Source organism: Cyprinus carpio, chromosome A17 (genome assembly GCF_018340385.1).
Source record: "Cyprinus carpio isolate SPL01 chromosome A17, ASM1834038v1, whole genome shotgun sequence".
NCBI lineage: Eukaryota > Metazoa > Chordata > Actinopteri > Cypriniformes > Cyprinidae > Cyprinus > Cyprinus carpio.
Window position 1 is genome coordinate 23,259,329 of NC_056588.1, and position 18,753 is coordinate 23,278,081.

At 40.1% G+C, this 18,753-nt stretch overlaps 1 pseudogene; it reads left to right on the forward strand.

Moving 5' to 3' along the window:
* Positions 1-15,289: 15,289 nt before the first annotated feature.
* Positions 15,290-17,301, forward strand: LOC122148251 (annotated as a pseudogene).
* Positions 17,302-18,753: the final 1,452 nt, after the last annotated feature.

The window sequence follows — 18,753 nt, forward strand, 5'->3', positions numbered from 1 at the left end:
TGAATGCTGAGGAAATGATGATCATGATGATCTTAGTCTGTTTTAGTCTTTGATACAGCGGATCGCTGCATTCTTAATTCTGATATATGATACGGATCAGTTCTTGAGCTGTTATGATTTTTTGCTGTGTATAATATGAATACTAATAATTTTATATCAGATAAAGTATTGTGTATAAAGTCTACTGTACAGTATATTCTGCACAATGTGTATTTTGAAAATGTGGAGATATTATGTTCCTGTAGTAATAGTAATTTACATTCTATCATCACATTTTATGTGAGAAGCTACATACAGTAAATGTGTCGTCTTTTGTAATAAATTATAATAAATAATGCTTTAGCCTTGGATTTATGACCTGTGTCTTGTAGATGGCTATTAAAATATCATAATAAATCTAAAATCTGAGGAATAGGGATTTGGTTTATAAGTTATCAAATCCGACTGCTTTTCAAGGTATTGAGTGTAACTCATGCTTCACTAGAATCCAACACACACACACACACACACACACACACACACACACACACACACACACACACACACACACACACACACACACAAATACAGCTATAAATACTTTAACCTAACCCTAACCAACAACTTTCTAAATTTATATAGAAAACTTTTTTTATACACCCTCAAAAGGAGGTTTTCATATTTAGCTCACTTCTGGGTACGGATTTGTCCCCAAAATATGGTAAATTGTGTACACACACTAACTGTAGGCATGGGAAACTAAATTGCTCTCAGACACTGGCATTAAAACAGAGAAACAAACATGTTTGAGGAACAGCCAACAATGCTGAAGATAATATTTACCATGAGGTGAGAAGTGAAAGCTTTATACTCAGTGCAATATTCTTTAAAAGAAACATCATTCTATGGGGAACTATGGGGAATATTTAACTGGAATTTCATCCAAAGGTGTGAGACACATGATTTTAATATGGATTATAGTATGAAATACTGTATACAGTGCCCTCCATAAGTATTGGAACAGGAAAGACAAAATTGTTCTGTTTGCTGTGGAGTCAAGAAATCTGTAAATGTGATTTAAAAGATGAATATGAGACAAAACTACAGATTGTCAAATTTTTATTATTGGGTGATTCATCAACACAAAGATGTTTTACCAGCTAAGAAGATCAGCACTTTTAGAGTTTCATTTCCCTATCTGATGTGAGCATAAGTATTGGAGCAGTTGCCTCACAGGTCTTTCTAAGTGTTCAGCTGTGCCCTGTTGCATTAATTCTCCAGATATTAAACGCAGGGAATGTGTCTTATCAGTTATATCCATTGCTTCTGCATTCTAAGTCTTGCATTTGATGATGACACACACAAACCAGGATGAAGTCGAGGAAGCCGACTCTGAAAGAAAAGCAAGCAATTTGGATGCTAAAAGAAAAATGGAAGTCAATTAGAACTATAGGAAAAACAAAGGGCATGGAGAAATCAAGAGTTTGGAAACTACCGGTGACATCAGGAACCAACGACATCCTGATCGGCTGAGAAAAAAAACAGTAGTTGATGACAGACAAATCAAAAAAGCTGTGAAAATGAACCCTAAAATAAATGTGTGTAAAATCACCAACAACCCCCAGAAAGCTGGGGTGATGCTCTGACAATCTACAGACCGCAGGAGAATTTGACACAGAATTACAGAAGATACACAGCAAGATGCAAACCTCTGATCGGCACCAAACAACATAGAAAGGCAAGATTCTTCACAAATGTGAGCCAGTAGAGTTTTGGAACTGAGTTGATGGACCGATGAGGCACGGATTAACCTTTATCTAAGTGATTGGAAAGCAAAAGTTTGGAGAAAAAAGGGAACTGCAAATGATTCCAAGCATACAACCTCACCTGTAAAGCTTGGTGGAGGTGGTGTCATGGCATGGGCATGCATAGCTGTCTCTAGAACAGCACCTCTTCATTTTAATGATGACTTAATGTATGATGGCAGTAGCAGAATGAATTTGGAAATCATCTTGGCTACCAATATTCAAGAAAATGCCACCAAACTCATTAGAAAGCACTTCATATTGGATCAGGAGAATGACCCAAAACACCCTGCCAGTTCAGTCAAGGACTTTATCAGGGAAAAGAAATGTAAAGTCTTAGATTGCCCAAATCAATCTCCAGATTTAAATCCGATTGAACATTAATTTCACCAGCTGAAGAGGAGACTAAAGACAGAAACTCCCCAAAACAAGCAACAGTTGGAATTGGCTGCATTAAAGGCTGGAGAAAAGCATTTCAAAGCATAAGACCAAGAGTTTGGTGTTGTCTATGGGTCACAGACTCACTGCTCTGATTGCATGCAAGGGATCTGCAACTAAATGTTAGCTTTTAATCTTTTACATCTGCCTTAAATTCAACTGTTCCCAATACTTATGCTCACATCAAATAGTGGGATGAACTCTAAAAGTGCTGTCCTTTTTATTTGGTAAAACATGTATGTGTCGAAAGACCTAATAATAAAATGTGACATTCTGTACTTTTGTCACATATTCATCTTTTAATCATATTTGCATATGTCTTGACTCCACAGCAGAGAAAGAAATGTTGTCTTTACTGTTCCAATACTTATGGAGGGCACTGTATATATATGTCATATTATTGTATAAAATTATGCATTTGCCCTGATTGTTCTTGTGGCAGTAGATTGTGTAACAGCATGGATTTTTTTACCCATCACCTTTATTAGAAAGGCCAGTAGGAGGAGAAACAGGAAATAGTGGGAGAGCTCAAAATCAAGTCACCCAAAGTCTATCTGCTCCATATGTTGGAACACTGCCTTACACTTTTCAGAGACTTACTGTTCACAACATCCATTACTCTCCATCCACAGTGCTCCTCCACTTCCTCCTATTACCTCACTGACTGCTACTGTCTGCTGACTTCTGTCACAGCTCAACCTGTTATTCTGGCCTTACAATCCCACAGTCCCTGCTCATATTTCTTTTTGCCTTTCACATACCTCGACATGGATGAATAATCGCCCCCTTCAGCTCCACACAGACAGAACTCAGGGGAGTACAAATAGGAAAGTACAAATAGCAATATATACTACTTAAAGTAGTGTTAGATACTGTTAGATACTTTTTTATACTATAGTTATTTGCTAATAAGCTCTACAAGAAGCAGTCAGGATGGAAAACATCTTTTATTTCTATTTTAATTTGTGTCTGTTCACCTTATTTTTATTTATTATTTAGATATATAATATAGTTATATATATATATATATATATATATATATATATATATATATATATATATATACGTAAAATGAACCCATAACACAATAGAATAATGCAAATTAAATAGATTGTTAAAAATAGACATATAAAATACACATTTTTGTGTAAGTTTTCACATGGATGTTTAATGTTTTGCATAGTGTCTGCAAATGTTTGGCCAAAGTGCATGGAAACCAGTGTACCCACAGCTTATTAATTCATTAATTTAATTAATTAATTAATTTTTTTAAACAACATGAGGCTTAATTTTAAAAAAATCAAAATGGATTTTGTCCTGTCTCCTGTCATACATGTCACATGTCACAGCTCATGCACATGCACAGGAAAGATTGTCACCAGTGAAGGCCCTTATAGGGCTGTGGTGTGTTTTTATGGGCTCCTTCAGCTAAAGAGTGTGTTCTGGACGTACTTCAGCTCCAGAGCAATCAACGGTTCAGGTTAAGTGGCTCACAGAAAACGACTGGGAACGTTACAGTAGATAGTTCTCTGCCAGTTATGACACACATCATTGCCATCAAATCCCTACAAAAGCATGTTCTGCACCACTAGGTGGCACCACTCCCAAAAGACCAAAGTCACCTGCCTGCACTTTCTTTTCTAACACCCCTTTAATGTAAATCTCGGCCCCCCCCCCCAGTGTCTTTCACAATAAACCAGAACTAATTTTTTCACGAATCTAAAAATAGGTTGACATTTGTTTTACCATTCATGCTGATTTTATTGTAAATCCATATGTAAATAACTGCATTTTGTGCAAGTGTTATATATTATCCCACTGTTAAATAAAGTAATGTTTGATGAGAAAGTGACAGACTGAGGGTGTAACTCCTGAGATTGCCGTTTTTTTTATAGGCCAGTAAGCAGGGGACAGTGGGCCAAGCGGTGATCTAAGCCAGTGCGAGGAGGTAAATGTCATGCACTGCTTGTTTTTATTGGAGGTTCTGGTGCAATCTGCCCTTTCCGTTCCTAGGACCTATTGTTTAAATAGGAGCTTTTAATGCAGGGCACCAGATGGGCTCTCAAAAAAGTGTGGATAGAGGCATGTTTACCGATCAGCGGTGTGTGCAGATCAGGTGAAAATATTGAATACCCTGCTCCAATGGCCATGAGGCAGACGTGATACTTTTACTTGTAAAGCTTTATTAGGCATGTGCAACCGTGGAGAGGATATTAGCATACAGAAGGGAGGATATGAGAGCAGATATGTGCAGTGATTTGAAAACACATTTAAAGGGAGGTGAAGCTGTTTCTGCACTAGACAGGATGCATTATTATTTGAATAAGAGCCTGTTTTATGACAAAGTGCCAAATTAGTATAAATGGCTGATGGGGAGGGTTTGAGCCACCTTATTTTGCAACATGGAAGTAAGCTATTTTCTGTAAATGTGCCAGACTTCTGATTTATTAGCTGCTGTAGGTGACTAATTAGATGAATAAAAAAAAGTGCAGTAAACAGTAAAACTATTGCACTACAAAGTGTGTTTATGATTATAATTATAACACTAAATAAATATTTGCAATATCAAGCAGCATAACAGAATGTTATAGAATGTTATAGAAGGGATAGTCACATTAAAGTTATAATGGCTCTGCAACCCACTCATGTTAAAAAATAAGGTCACTAAAATGCACTTGTCTTGTTATTGATGTCGGAGATTAACAGTATATACAGTGATGCATATTCCCCAAACAGAACACACACACATTTTTGAAGATGCTCATACAGGCTATTATCTTTTTCTGTGGAGAATGTTTTTTTACATATTACTGTGATATTTCAGTAATCAGCGCGGCTCTGAAAATTCGGGTGGAATGCCCTTATTACTGTCTTGTGTTCTATCTATAGGACGTGTGTCGTGGATCGCGTGTGTTTGAGCACCTGGCTCTCTGTCAACACACGCGGATCAGGTCACTGTGTACATTACGCTGCTCAACAGCCATCGCAGCCAATGACAAAGGTTGCTCGGTTTCCTGTGATTAAAACTGAAGGCCATTACTTACAAGCACACCAGGCCTTTGCTTATATCTTTGAAATATTTTAATGATTATGTTTTTTTTTTTTTTTTTTTTTTTTTTTTGTCCATACAATCTGCTTCTGACTAGCACTGGTTTTTGATTGAAGTTTGAGCTCTTTCATGGACAGTGGGTTTGTGAAGCTCCCTGTGGTCTGTTTTGGAGGAAACAGTGTCTTCTGGTGAATTTGGAGGTTTTCTGTCACTCGCTGTAGTAGTTCTTTGTTGTTCAAACACAAATCATCTTAGTGATCAACAGTCCCATTCATTCATTCATTCTTCTTCGTTAATGAAGTCTTGCATTGCTTTTTGTATGCAGTTCCAAGAAGCCCACAAGTCACCCACTTTACCCACGGCTTTTACTACACATTGCTGAAGACTACAGTGATATACAAGGGGGGGGGGGGATGTTTGTTTTTTTCACTCTAGCCTCTATAAATTATATTAACCCCTATGATAATGAGTATTCTCATTATTTTGTCCAACCCCTGTATATTCTCCACATTTCAATGCAAATCTTAAAGAAAAAAGATAAATTAAAAAATAAAGGCATGCCTTTTGTGGATGAAATCAATGGTCATCTAGTTTGGGCAACTCTGATTTTAATGATTTTTTTACTCTGATTTTAATGAAACCAACAGCCATGAATTTCACATTGTGCATATGGTTGAGAGCCTTACATACTTTTACATTTATGCATTTGACAGACATTTTTCATCCAAAATGTCTGTGGTGTATTCACAGGTAAATATTCTCTCAGTATGTGTGCTCCCTAGAACATCAAACCCACAATTCTTGGTGTGCTACAGGAACACGGGACACCTCGAGACCAAAACCACAAGAACAGCTTATTTTTCATGCCAGTTCAGTATTGATCATGGTTTATATAGCATTAATCAGGATGCTCATCCTAACACAACACACAGAAAAGCCGCCACCTTCTCCTCTGGCCTACCAGCTGCCCTTTGACCGATGGCCTTTTCATACTGGCCATGTGTTGCAAGCACACAAGGAAGGGTCTCTCCTCCACATTACTCACAGGGACAGCCAAAGAATCAGCACAAAGACGCCCTCGCAAAAAATCCCTCGGACAGAGACGGATGACCAGCAACCTTCTCCCTTCAGGACTGGTAATAATGATTGGGGGGAGTCAATGGAGTGCAGTTCAGCTCAAGTTTGGAGCCTTCAGTGTGGGACAGTCGTCAAGCAATCAAATCAATCAATATTCAGCTTGTTAGGAGCCAAGATCTCGAAGGGGAAGCTGTAATGGACTGCACACATTCTTATGTATGATGGCCATTTTATAGCTAGTTAATTTGTGAAAAGACAACCGGGTGAAAGGGTGTGAGTATCAGACAAAAACAGATTACAACACAACACCAAGGGTCAGTAAGCAAAAGGCACAATGGCCAAAAACATGTAAAGCCTTCTTGGCCCATCATACAATAGGGTAAATATTCTCACAAGAGGAACAGTTTATTGCTCAAAGGTTGCCCTCTGAACATTTATCAGCCACATTTCGTTAACTTTTACCTCAGAAAATTTAGAAGAAAAAAAAAAAAAAAGTATGTTTTTTGTTGAACAAGAAAATAACATTTCAGTCTTTTTACCTCAAACTTTCAAGTTTAATTCAGTGTCACTTGATGAGTCTTTGCAATTATTTGTGAAATTTACTCTGAGTGAAAATTGTTTTTAAAGTATGTAATACTAACAAAAAAAATTAAAGTATTAAAAAAAACAAAAAATACAAAAAATACAAATTCAGTGCTCGGAGAACAATTTTTTGGTTCTCGAAAGAACCTTTCAGTGAACAGTTTAAATAGTATGTATATAGATTTTCTTAGTGTGAAAATAAAATCTAAAGAACCTTTTGCCCACTATAAATGGAATGGAATTATTTTGCATGGATGCTAAAAGTTAAAGTCCTTCTATTCTCGGTCTCTCGTTTCGTCTTCTCATTCCATTCTTTTTGTCAAATGTCACAGAGCATCTTTCACCTCTGCTGGCGATGCTGAAGGAATGCAGCCTCAGATTAGAGCCACCTGTCATTTGAAATAGCAGCGCCACTCTCCCTCATTTGACATTTCAACATGGACATTTCAGATCCACTCCATCTCACTGAGTGAGACTATGAAATACACCTTCCTTTTGCATTGCCCCCATTATGTGCAAAAAGACACTGCATTCAGAAACATTTACAAGGATAAAAGATTTGGCCATTGTGTTGAACATTATTAACTGGATACCTTAATATGGACAGATGCTGGGCTACAGTTTTTCATTCAAAAAAAAAAAAAAGAAAAGAAAAGACAAGATTTTTAAGTAACGGTAAAAGACTGAATAACAGTTAAAAAATACTTACGACAGTAAGAACCAGTTAATTGGATAACATTGTAAAATATTTGCCTTATTCTTGTATGGTAGAAGAAAAAAATAGTAAATTCTAATGGACATTTCAGTAAACTTTGCAGGTTTTTTTTTAGTCCTTTTAATTGTTTTTACATTCATTTTTTTCGACATTTCATCATGATATTACATTGTATAATTACACTAAATTCCTTTTGTGACAACTCACATTACAGATCTTTTTTTCCTTAGTTTGTCTAATTTGTTATGCACAGTAGGGTTTTATGTTGTTAAATTAATGTGTTTTGCATTATTTTAGTGTCATGTGTGTTACCAGGATAACTATTTTTTTTTTTTTTTTTTTTTTTTTTTTTTTTTTTGTTTTGATTGCTTTTGTTAAACTTTTGTTTTGCCATTTTGAAGTTTTATATGGCCTCTGACGAGATAAGAAATTATGAAGGGTTATAAGCAAGCTTGATGTTTTTTGCAGTGTTAGTTGGCACACTAGACCTATTGATTGGCTAGGAGAATTTTATCTTCCACTGCTTCTGTCCCCTGTGGCCTTCCGCAAAGGTGCTTTGACTCTATTTTGGCCCCCTCCCTATTTTCATTTATATATACTACCTCTGGGGATCTTTATTTTTTTAGAAAAACATGGAGTGCTCGTTTCACTTTTATGCCTATGATACTCAAATCTATTTGCCTTTTGTAGTCTAGATGAGGTTAAATCCTGGTTATATCATAAACAAAAAAAAAAAAAAAAAAAAAAATAAATGATTAGAAAACTGAAGTAATGTTTTTGGCCTTCCCTTTAGAAAATATGAAAGCATTTACTTTTGACCCTGGGATACGTATTAGCTTCTAGGTTTTCACTGGTGTTATTCTAGATAAACTCATTAAAATTGTGTATAAACAAAATTCTTGTGGTGATTGGGTCCAGTTTTCATCAGCTCTGTATAATTGCAAAATTTAAACATTTCCTTGCTCTGGAATGACTTGCCAGTGGAGATCCGAATGACCCCCCTAGTCTGGACCATTTTTTAAGTCTCTTTTAAAAAAACCCATCTATTTTGATTGGCCTATTAGGTTTTTATATCCCTGCCTATTATATTTTTTTATTTGGTTTTTATTTTATTTGGTTCTTTGTTAGTAGGTTGTCTGTTTGTGTGTTTTCTTACTACTCTTATGATGCTGTTTCTTTTTTGTGGTGAGCACTTTGGTCCGATTCTTGTGGCTGTTTTAAATGTGCGTATATACAGTTTAATAAGTAGGAAAACTTGAAAATTCTGATTGATGCAGACAACTTGGGGGTGGGCTCTTCTGACCTTTTGACCTTTTGACCAGTAAGCCACCATTGTTCCTGCAACCAACTACAACACTCCAGTAATCATCCAGCAACGCTTCTAGCAAACACCCACAATCCCTATCATTTGGCAACTAGTGTCTTATGCCATGGGCAAAATTACATCTCTGTTTTTAATTCCTTCTGTCCTCATTTTTTATTCACACTTCTTCATTTATAAACAATGATTTTGAACTCTCTACAATAAGATAAAATATGACATGATTCAAAAAATGATAGGAACAAACAACATCAGCCGAATGAGAGTGGGTTTTTGATTTGATTATTCTAATCACATTCCTTTAAATCTCCAATCAGTCCTCTTAGACCCTTCCCAAAACGGGGCTGATCATGTGATTGACGGAGGCACGGCATCACAAATCAGCTCGGAGGATCCGAGAGCAAGCACATGGAGAAATGCTGGTGACTTAAATACACCCATCATGTAAGGGAGAATTAATTTCTACACAATTAGCATATCACAGATTGTCTCATGATCAAGACACCCTGTTTCAGACATCAAGGGTCATGATACTGGTGGTCATATGGAAAACCAAAAATGATCTGAATTGCACAGACAGACCAGAGGACAGATTCAAACAAAAGAAACATCTTGGTAACACTTTAGTATAAGGACCCATTCTCACTATTAACTCTTTGCTTATTATATATGCATATTACTAGCATATTGGCTGTTTATTAGTACTTATATCGCATGATATTCTGCATGAGCACCCCTACCGAATACCTAAACTTAACGACTACAGTGAATATAGAAAAGAATCACCCCCCTTTAAAATGATCACATTTTGTTGCTTTGCAGCCTGAAATGAAAGTTGTAGCTTGAAATAATTGTAGCTTGGCCGTATTTATTCAGTGCAACTTATAACATCCAAGTGAAAGATATAACACCAAAATGTCAGAAAAAAAAAAAAATCAAACAAACAAACAGAATCACTGAGTTGGAAAAAGGATCAAACCCAGACACCTCGTCTGCCAGGACACATGTTTGGTGGTTGACACCAGATAATTCAATTTTAGTCTCAATCTTCTTGGTGTGTTTTTGCAAAGCTCAGTTGTGACTGCATGTGGCCTTTTTTCTTTTAAACCTCCATGCAAGCCACATTTGTGGAGAATTTGTGATTTTTTTGTCACATGCACCAGTGAACCAGTTCTTTGTCATACAAATTCCTGCAGCTGCTTCAGATTTGCTGTAGGCCTCTTGGTCTCCTCTCTGATCAGTTTCCTCTGGCTCTTTCATCTGGATTGGAGCGACGTCCTTGATCCAGGGAAGGTCGGAGTTTGTACCAAATTCCTACACTTCTTAATAACAGAATTCACTGTACTTTATAGGCATTGATAAAGTATTTGAAATGTTTTGTATCCATCTCCTGACTTGTGCCTGTGCACAAACTTTTATCCCAGAGAGCCTTTTGACAGTGCTTTTTCCACCCATAGTTGATCATCTGCTGGAGTTGCACTATCAAGGACTGGAGACGCTCCAAGGAATGCTCTTTTTAAGCTGGAGCTCATCAAAATGAATCACTGAGCTGACCACAGTAGTTGAAAGTCAAATGGCTTTGTGTGCCATTGAGAAGGTGATCAGTTACACCATTACTGAGTTTACAATGTCAATTTTAGAGGGTGGACCTTCATGCTTAGATGCTTTTGGTACAATTCGCATTTGTATAAATTTATGCAAAATCAGGCACATCGTAAAATGCAGTTAGATTATCATCATGAGGTCAGGGCTGGAATTACTGTCTTGATTTTATATTATGAATAATCATGATTCACAGCATGACTAATATGTTTTTACTACTATGGATATGCGCTAGAATACAATCTCGATGGACAGCTTGCAGATTGCTGAATTCTCTTTTAACCAAATCATCATACCACACCACAGCCTACCGTGTCAACGACCTACACTAACTGAGCCCAGGTCAAACTCTTTGTCATGTCTAGTTTAAAGCAGATGTAATGGCATTGCCTTAAGTTAAGCGTCCCTGAGGTCATGTTTACAAGGTCAGCTATGATGCAAGCCATTTCTCCCTGACGCCCGCAGTCCTAAATTAGGGCCTAAATTAATTTGAGTCCAATCTTTTATGGTCTGTGGCCCAGGCTGTACCACTTACCCTCCATTTGCAGAATCAGATTAATGTTTGTGTGGGAGCACTACTGCTGGGAGATGAAAAGACTGATACAATTAATTAAGTCCTGGTCTCTGTTCTTGCCTCCTGTTGGCAGAGAGAAAAACAAGAGATTTTAAGTGCAATGAGCTGCCTCGTATTAAACCCCATTATATGGGGCTAATAAGCAGATCATATATAAATCAAGGATGATGCACAATTATACGGGAATGCATAATGAGGCAGGCTGAAACGAGCTGTGTGTCAATGTTGGAGAATGCTTTGTTTGGGAAAACGCAACATTCAGCATTCTTAACGTGGTCGGGCTTGTTTATTTATGTGCCTGTGTGAGCGTCTGCGCAGGCATTATTGCATGCCTGCATGTGCATTCACACAGTGAGTGTTTGATGCTCCTCTTGCATCCTCTTTATTCAGTGTCAATGCGGTCAAGAAATTGGATGTTCTATACGTTTAAAAGGTTCTTTAACACTCCAGTTTGGAATCTCTGCTTGCACAAAAGTTTCTTTACAGCAGAAGAAGTTTCTTCTGATTATTAAAATGTTTGTCACACAACAAAAATTATTAACTGTTCACTGAAAGGTTCTTTTGGAAACCAATGGGTTTTATGTGAACATCACTAGGCGTTCGAGGTTCTTTATGGAACCATATATACCAATAAATAACCTTTAATTTCAGATGTTGTGAAGCAAAATGCTGCTTTCAGAACCATGGACAGCAGCCATGAGTCCCAGTGTTTTTCCGACTGTGCAGTGCTCAAATGCCTTTAGCTTTGCTCCAGAAAACGTTTTATTCATGGTTTTGTTTTGTAATATGGGTATCATATTCCTATGCTGACTCAAATGTATGCACCATATTCTCAATTTATCATGACTGATTAACATGCTGTGCTTATCCTTGCGACAGAATATCTTACATGTCTTCACATAAGCCAGAAACGAACCATTTAGCTTTTCTGATTTAAAGAGTTCTTCATAAACACTGGAAAATTTAGAGAAACACAAAAATACTCATGTAGTGTTTTGTGTGGTTGGTGAAGTAGCATGGTGCCATCCTGTAGGAGGAGCAGTGGAAATGACCCCTACCACACAAACCCTAATAGTAAGCAATTAAACATTTAGATTTGATTATTACTTTGACCTTTTAATAACTTTAAAGAGTTATTGTTTAGGAAAATCAATAACTCTTTGAATAGCTTTTATATTCTTTTTAAAACTCCTCAACACAAAACAACAGTCAAACCTATTGCTCACAAACAGATGTAATAATGCCTGCTCTAGTCTGTGTTTTACTTTGCCATTAAACCACCGAGCTTGTAACACAATATGGCTTTCGTTACGATGGCCACATGTTGTTGTTTTATGAGGTTTAGAGTGATATGTTGATAGAGACTTTACTGTGATCGTATTTAGAGGGGGCTCGTGCCCAGTAGGGGAGGGGCGCGCCACCGGCCGAGCAGCTGTATGCAAATTGAGACGCGAACAAGCACACGCGCCACACAGCAAACGCGCACATACGGCCGGTGCGCACGCACACCCAATCTCATTAAAATGCCACGTAAGTGCATTGTGCTGGGTAATGACCTACACACAACAAACCTTCACCAGAATGTTAACACAGAGCAAAACATGTTCTGATAAGGGAAAATGAGGGAATAATCTGAATTTAAGATTAAGTTAAAATATTAAATGAGCGCAAATCAGGTGGGTGCAGATACGTATGTACATGATTTAAGCAGAACTTTAGATGATGCTGGAACTTTTTAGATGGCGCAGCGCAAAACTATGACATGTTATAACTTAGGTGGAACGTTTCAGTCCCGTTTGTGGTGTTAAACTCCGCTAGTGTTGTACTATTTCTGAAACTGCAGGGGAGCAATAGTGGGCAGGCGCAATGCCAATGCCTGACAATTATTGTGACTCGGTCATACTGCAGCTTTATGCTAATGAGGGGAACAATAGATGAATGCAAACCCGTGGAACACGTCTGTCCAATTTTGCGCGCAAAAGAGAATTTAAAGCAACTGTTTCACAGAGTAAAAATAAGATCCTTTGGTGCTGTGATCTAAAACCTAAAGTCTGCAGTTTGCTGATATAGTACACTAATGTAGTGAAAATGAAGAGTACTGGAATCATTTGGAATTCAGTATTTCATTTCTACTTTGACGTCTCCTTTTTCTGTGCTTATGACTCAAATACACCACGGGTGATTTTATTTAAAAGTAAACGAACACATTTCGTAGTTTGAAGAGCATCAGTGAAGTTTAACACTAGTGAACTTCATTGCACGGTGGAGCCATATTTCGAGGAAATATGTGTAGCTTGGGCTGCAATTGAAAGCGCTTTAAATACAAACATTCTGGCACACGCTTCAGCGTCTGAAGTTGTCACCGGTCATGGTGGTTTGAAAGAAATGTAATGATGGCTGACCCCTGGCTTGACCTCGAGGTCAGTGCTCATCTTTGATTGCGTCCAGCGTCTCTTCTTTTGGCGCGTCTCACTCTTTTGGCTGTGCCAGATTGCTCGTGTATGAGGGGCCTTCTGTAGAGGATCAATTTTTTGCTTTTCAGAAGGCAAAAAAGCCAGATTGTGACGGCACTGGAGCCATTTCGACGCGGCTATTGTGTTGTGCAATGAGAAAGATGAGGGCTTTCTTCTGATGACGCTTATGCATGTAAACAGAGCGACACGTTAGCCAGCTGATTGATGTTATCATACTGCCCTCAGACAGACGCGTGGCATTACAAATCTCTCCTAATATCCAGATTTGCAAACAGCAGGGACAGCATCACTTAGGACTAAGGCAGCTCTCAGAGGGAGTTAGCACCGGTGCGTGTTAAAATCTGTGCTGTAATTCTATGTGTAGATGTGTAAGTGCTTGTTTCTAACGTTCCGCTGTGGAGCTGATCTTGGTAAATAGTAAATGCAGTTTTTAATAGTATACGTTATTATTTACACGAGACACGCATCGTTCCTCTTCAGACGGAACTGTGAAATGGAAAGGGGGGGGGGGTCCCTCAGTAATCTTTCGAACACCGAAAAAACATAAGGGCCTACGAGCGTCCCTTTCTAACACACATCTGATTCTCACGAAACACAACTTTCCTTCCCATCTAAATTAGGGGTGCATTTTACGAGACAAGTGGTAAAAGTTGTTTGGTAGCATATATATTGCATATTCATTATGAAGATGATGACGACAATGAGAGGGACATTTCCTTACTGTGGTGCCCTACAGTCAAACGCGGCACGCGCTCCTCAGATAATCCATCACCCATCTCCATCAGACCGTTGTATATAGAGGCAGCGGCAGCGCGCATTAACTACAGAATGAAGGCAAGGTAACATCTGCTCTCAGCAGTAGCGCCCGGTCCGAGTCTCGCAGCCCTCCCACGGGCAATTCACACAGCTCCTCGCTCAGATCCTGAAATGGACTGCGCTCGGCTTTCTCTCCAATGATATGTTGATGAGAGAGTGCAGCACAGCGTTGAGGCGCAGAGCATCTCAGCGAACGAGGGCGGACGGCGCGTTTGAACTAGTCTTGTGGTTGCACATGTCATCCTCGCTCAGGTCACCATCCGCCGACATCTTCCAGCTGTAAAAGTAAAAGAAAGAGAGTGCTTGTTCAAGACTATTCTTTCGGATGAGGATGGATGTCACGGGCCGGAACGGCCCCCTATTAATTGAACCTCAAGGAGCTTACCCAGAGCAAAGAGGCACTACAAACTCTCAGAGGTGATGTTCAGTTTTATTGACTTAGAATCCTAGTTATTAAAACCACGTATGGAAGAGTTCCAGGGCGGTTACGCAGCTCGCCCTTGATTTGGGCTTCACAGTCACAACCCAGTTTGTGGCAGGTCCCATGGACTCCACGTTCCTCTAGTCTTGTTAGTGCCTTTTTGGTAAAAACCCGAAACAAGGGGGGGGTTCCCTCAGTAAGTGCTCCCACCTCGAAACATTTCCCATCCGCTCCCGACATCCTCCACTCACCACAGTCCCTGCTGGGGAGCCGAACCCCTTCTAAATGGTGGGATCCTCCCTGGGTGAAAAGGTCCAACACCTGCATAAACAATACAAACAGTTCCTCTCACCAAGACAGTGAAATGATTCCGTGTTTCGTAACAAGTGCGAAGTATAGGTTGCCCGATAAACACAGTTCCAGACTTCGAACAGGGATGAGGATGGCTAGGATCCGCTTCATCTTCCAGAATGTCAGATCAAGGAAACAAACTTATGAGTAAGGATCGTCACCTCTGGCAGCCGCGATCTTCAGTCCGTTGACTCGCAGATAATGCCCACGCGTTGCCAGATGATTCACCCAAGCCGGCAGAGCATCAACAACTGTCAGCCGAATACCCTGTGCGTAAAAAAGGCCGCAAAAAACGTCGGCCGGTATAAGCCCAGCTGTCACCCAAGCGGCTTCTCTTCGAACAGGACAGCAGATACTAGAAGCAGACAATGGGATGAGCTTTCACCCGCGGCTTCTTTCAGAGCAGAGGGCCGGTGGTCGGTCTTACAACACTTCAGAGCAGATATAAGGAACAGGGAACCTGGTTAAGATTACTTCACCGGGCACGGTGCAGTGCAGCCAATGGATCCGGCAATTACCCAGCAATTTCTCTCAGAAAAGACAAAACAGCTCCGTGATGGAACTGACTGTCGTGGTGTAGGGTTACAAGCCCTGTCGCCAACAGATCCGTCCCACCCGGCCCACAAAGATAAGGACAGCTGTAAGGAGCAGTTATCTCCTGACAGGAAATATTTCGAGGAGGCGTCTCAATCTCGAAGGCCCGCTCGCCCGTCTCTGCTGAATCGTTCCCGACTCCAGACTTGACTATCTTTAGAGCTCTCTCTCTGATACCAGCCTGGACCATCATCTTCTGTTTGCGCCGGTCTCAGACTTCAAAAAATCGGTAAAATCCACCAGCAACAGTAACCGCGGCTTCACATCCAATGCCCACTGGGCGTCAATACCCTGCCCATCCTGTTAACCTTTGACCGGCGCCAAAAGACCTTCTGAAGACCACGCCGCCAAGCCGAGCTAGCTCAACACAGTGAACGTAAAAAGCACTTTGTATTCAACTGTAAAAGCAGTCCCTAGACCCCAAGAAACCCAATCTCCATACCTATCAGACCATACGCAAACTCAACTTCGAGGACGAGGGTCACCACATCCCCGGTGCATTGGGCCTGAAAATCAAAGAGGGGCCCGTGGACCTGAAGCATTGCCCGAGCGGCCTCGGGCTTCTGCAACACCAATCGAGCAAGCCTCTGGGGGAGTTCATCTGCAGCTTTGCAAAGAAGAATACTCGGACCCGTTCTCTCTGGCACAGCACAAGTGCTCCCGGAGTTCTTAGTGCGGGTGGAGTACGAGGTGTCCCGAGTGCAGCGAGGAAGGTGAAAATGGGGGTTTCAGCTGTCCTAGGCGATCGAACCTGGCCTCCCACCGGCGCTGGCACAAACCGCGAGTGCCAAGCAGGCGCCCAAACAAGCCCTCCAATCACGTCGCCCCTTCAACCCGCCAAACCTGGGTTCCCCGAAGAGTTCCCCAGCGACAGAGACTCCCAGAGTCCGGGTCTGTCAGAATCCGGCTGTCCGACGACGGATTCTACGACTGCCAGCACTGCGGGAAGAGGTTCAAGCGCCAAGCCTACCTGAGGAAGCACATCCTGGGACACCGAAAAGCTCATCGTTCTCTTCAGACATAACTGGTACGCTCCAAAATCATAATCCTCGGAGAGGCTTTTCGCACCCCAGAGAGCCCGGACATCGTGCCCTCGGAGGATACAGCCAAAGCCCGGGTCCGCTCAATCTAAAAGGAGCCCCGCGGACTGCTATTCTCGCGTGTCCGTCATTTCTTCGGTTTGCGGAGAGAAGACTTGCCGAACCGGGCGAGTCTGGAGCGACACCTGACAGTAAGACAGTTCTGCTGCACGACGACTCCCAGGCGTTTCCCTGCAAGTTCTGCCCCGCCACTTTCTACAACAGCTCCCCGGGTCTCACCAGGCACATCATGGAACAACATGCCACCCCACCGAAAACATGGCAAGTCATCCTTCCATCGATGAGGATGCCGTGCGTTCCACAACGCCTGCTGAAGACGAACCCACACCGATCAGTCCTTTCAGAGAACGATCCATTTTCTTCATCCAATCCCACGCTAGAAAAGTCTGGAGAAAAGTATTAGTGTTGTTCCTTACAAAGGTATTTTTCTAGAACCCTGCACACATGGTAATGTAATAGCTCCTAGACCTAAGATATGTTCCTGTACCTCTGCGTCTTGAATTCACATGCTGTGCGTTTTCACGTCTGTAGCTAGGTTTAATCTAGTATGTGAATTACAGGATTGAAAATGCGTTTCTCTCTCTCCTCGTATCTGAAAACTACACCCAGCAACGTCAACAAAACTTAAAAAGTTTCCAAAAGCCTTTAGTAGCCAGAAATGCCTTTAGAGAAATACATCAAACTACTGCCTTAAGAACTCTTCAGTGTAATGATTGTTTTTGAATGTCGGCACACAATTACAGCTTACTATCATGATGTAAAATTATTGTAATATGTTTATTCGTAATATTTATTTTATTTATGTATTTATTTATTTCAATGGCTTTGTATAAATTATTGGGTGACTTTTCTCCTGTCACATGTTGCAGTCGAATCGTTGTGTCGAGATCATCTTGTCTTGGGTTTTGTGCGCTCTCTTGAAACGTGAAGCTCTTATAGATGCAATCTTTTTCTACGTACACAGTTTATTTTCCTAAATGTTTTGCCTACCTAGCGCTTTATATGTGCGTCTGTGTTGTCTACTCAAATAAAATATTTTCAAAATGAAAATGCTTCTTGTTCGTGCATATTTGCCACTCAAAGCCACCGTGTACTATGTGTAAAATAGTTGATTTTTAAATAATATAGGCAGTTATTATCGCTTAATATGAGAACTGTAAATGACAACGACCTTTCGTGTAGGCTTCAAACACAATATAGCTATGGTCACATTATTGGAATTCCAAGAGCCAGTTACTCCGCACAGACATAACTTTGCATAAATATGTAGATGAATTTGGGATAGAACATTTAACATAAATATATGACTTTAAGAACAAAGCATGGGTGTAAAAGTAATTTTGTGCAGTCTACTTTACTTCAGCAGTTAATGGGCAGCATGACCAAACTGTTATTCCACGGGTGTCAAGTGCTCAGATGATATAAAGCCAACCTCTGGCAATTCACACCTTTACAGTTTCTATCCCAAACCCCTTCCCATGCTTTAAATGGTTTGCAGTATTGATTTTTAATTGGTCAGGTCACGCTGAAGTCATCATGTAAGCTGTGCTTGATCAATGAAATAATGTAGTTGGCCCACTGTAAATTTAGCTGAAATCCTTTCAAGGGGTGACAACAGCCTTTGTAATAATGAACTCAGAAATGTACAAGGGCATTAACCCGTAAGGCATTTCAGCACAGGCATTATTGATTCTGAGCAGAGTCGGATCCATTCACATCAGTTTTTTTTTCTTGACCATGAAACATCTGTAAAGATGCAACCAATCCATCATGTTCCTTTTACATGATAAAAGAGTCAATAAATCAGTGTTATAAGATAAAATATGCTGATACAAATCAAATAACAAAGGCACGA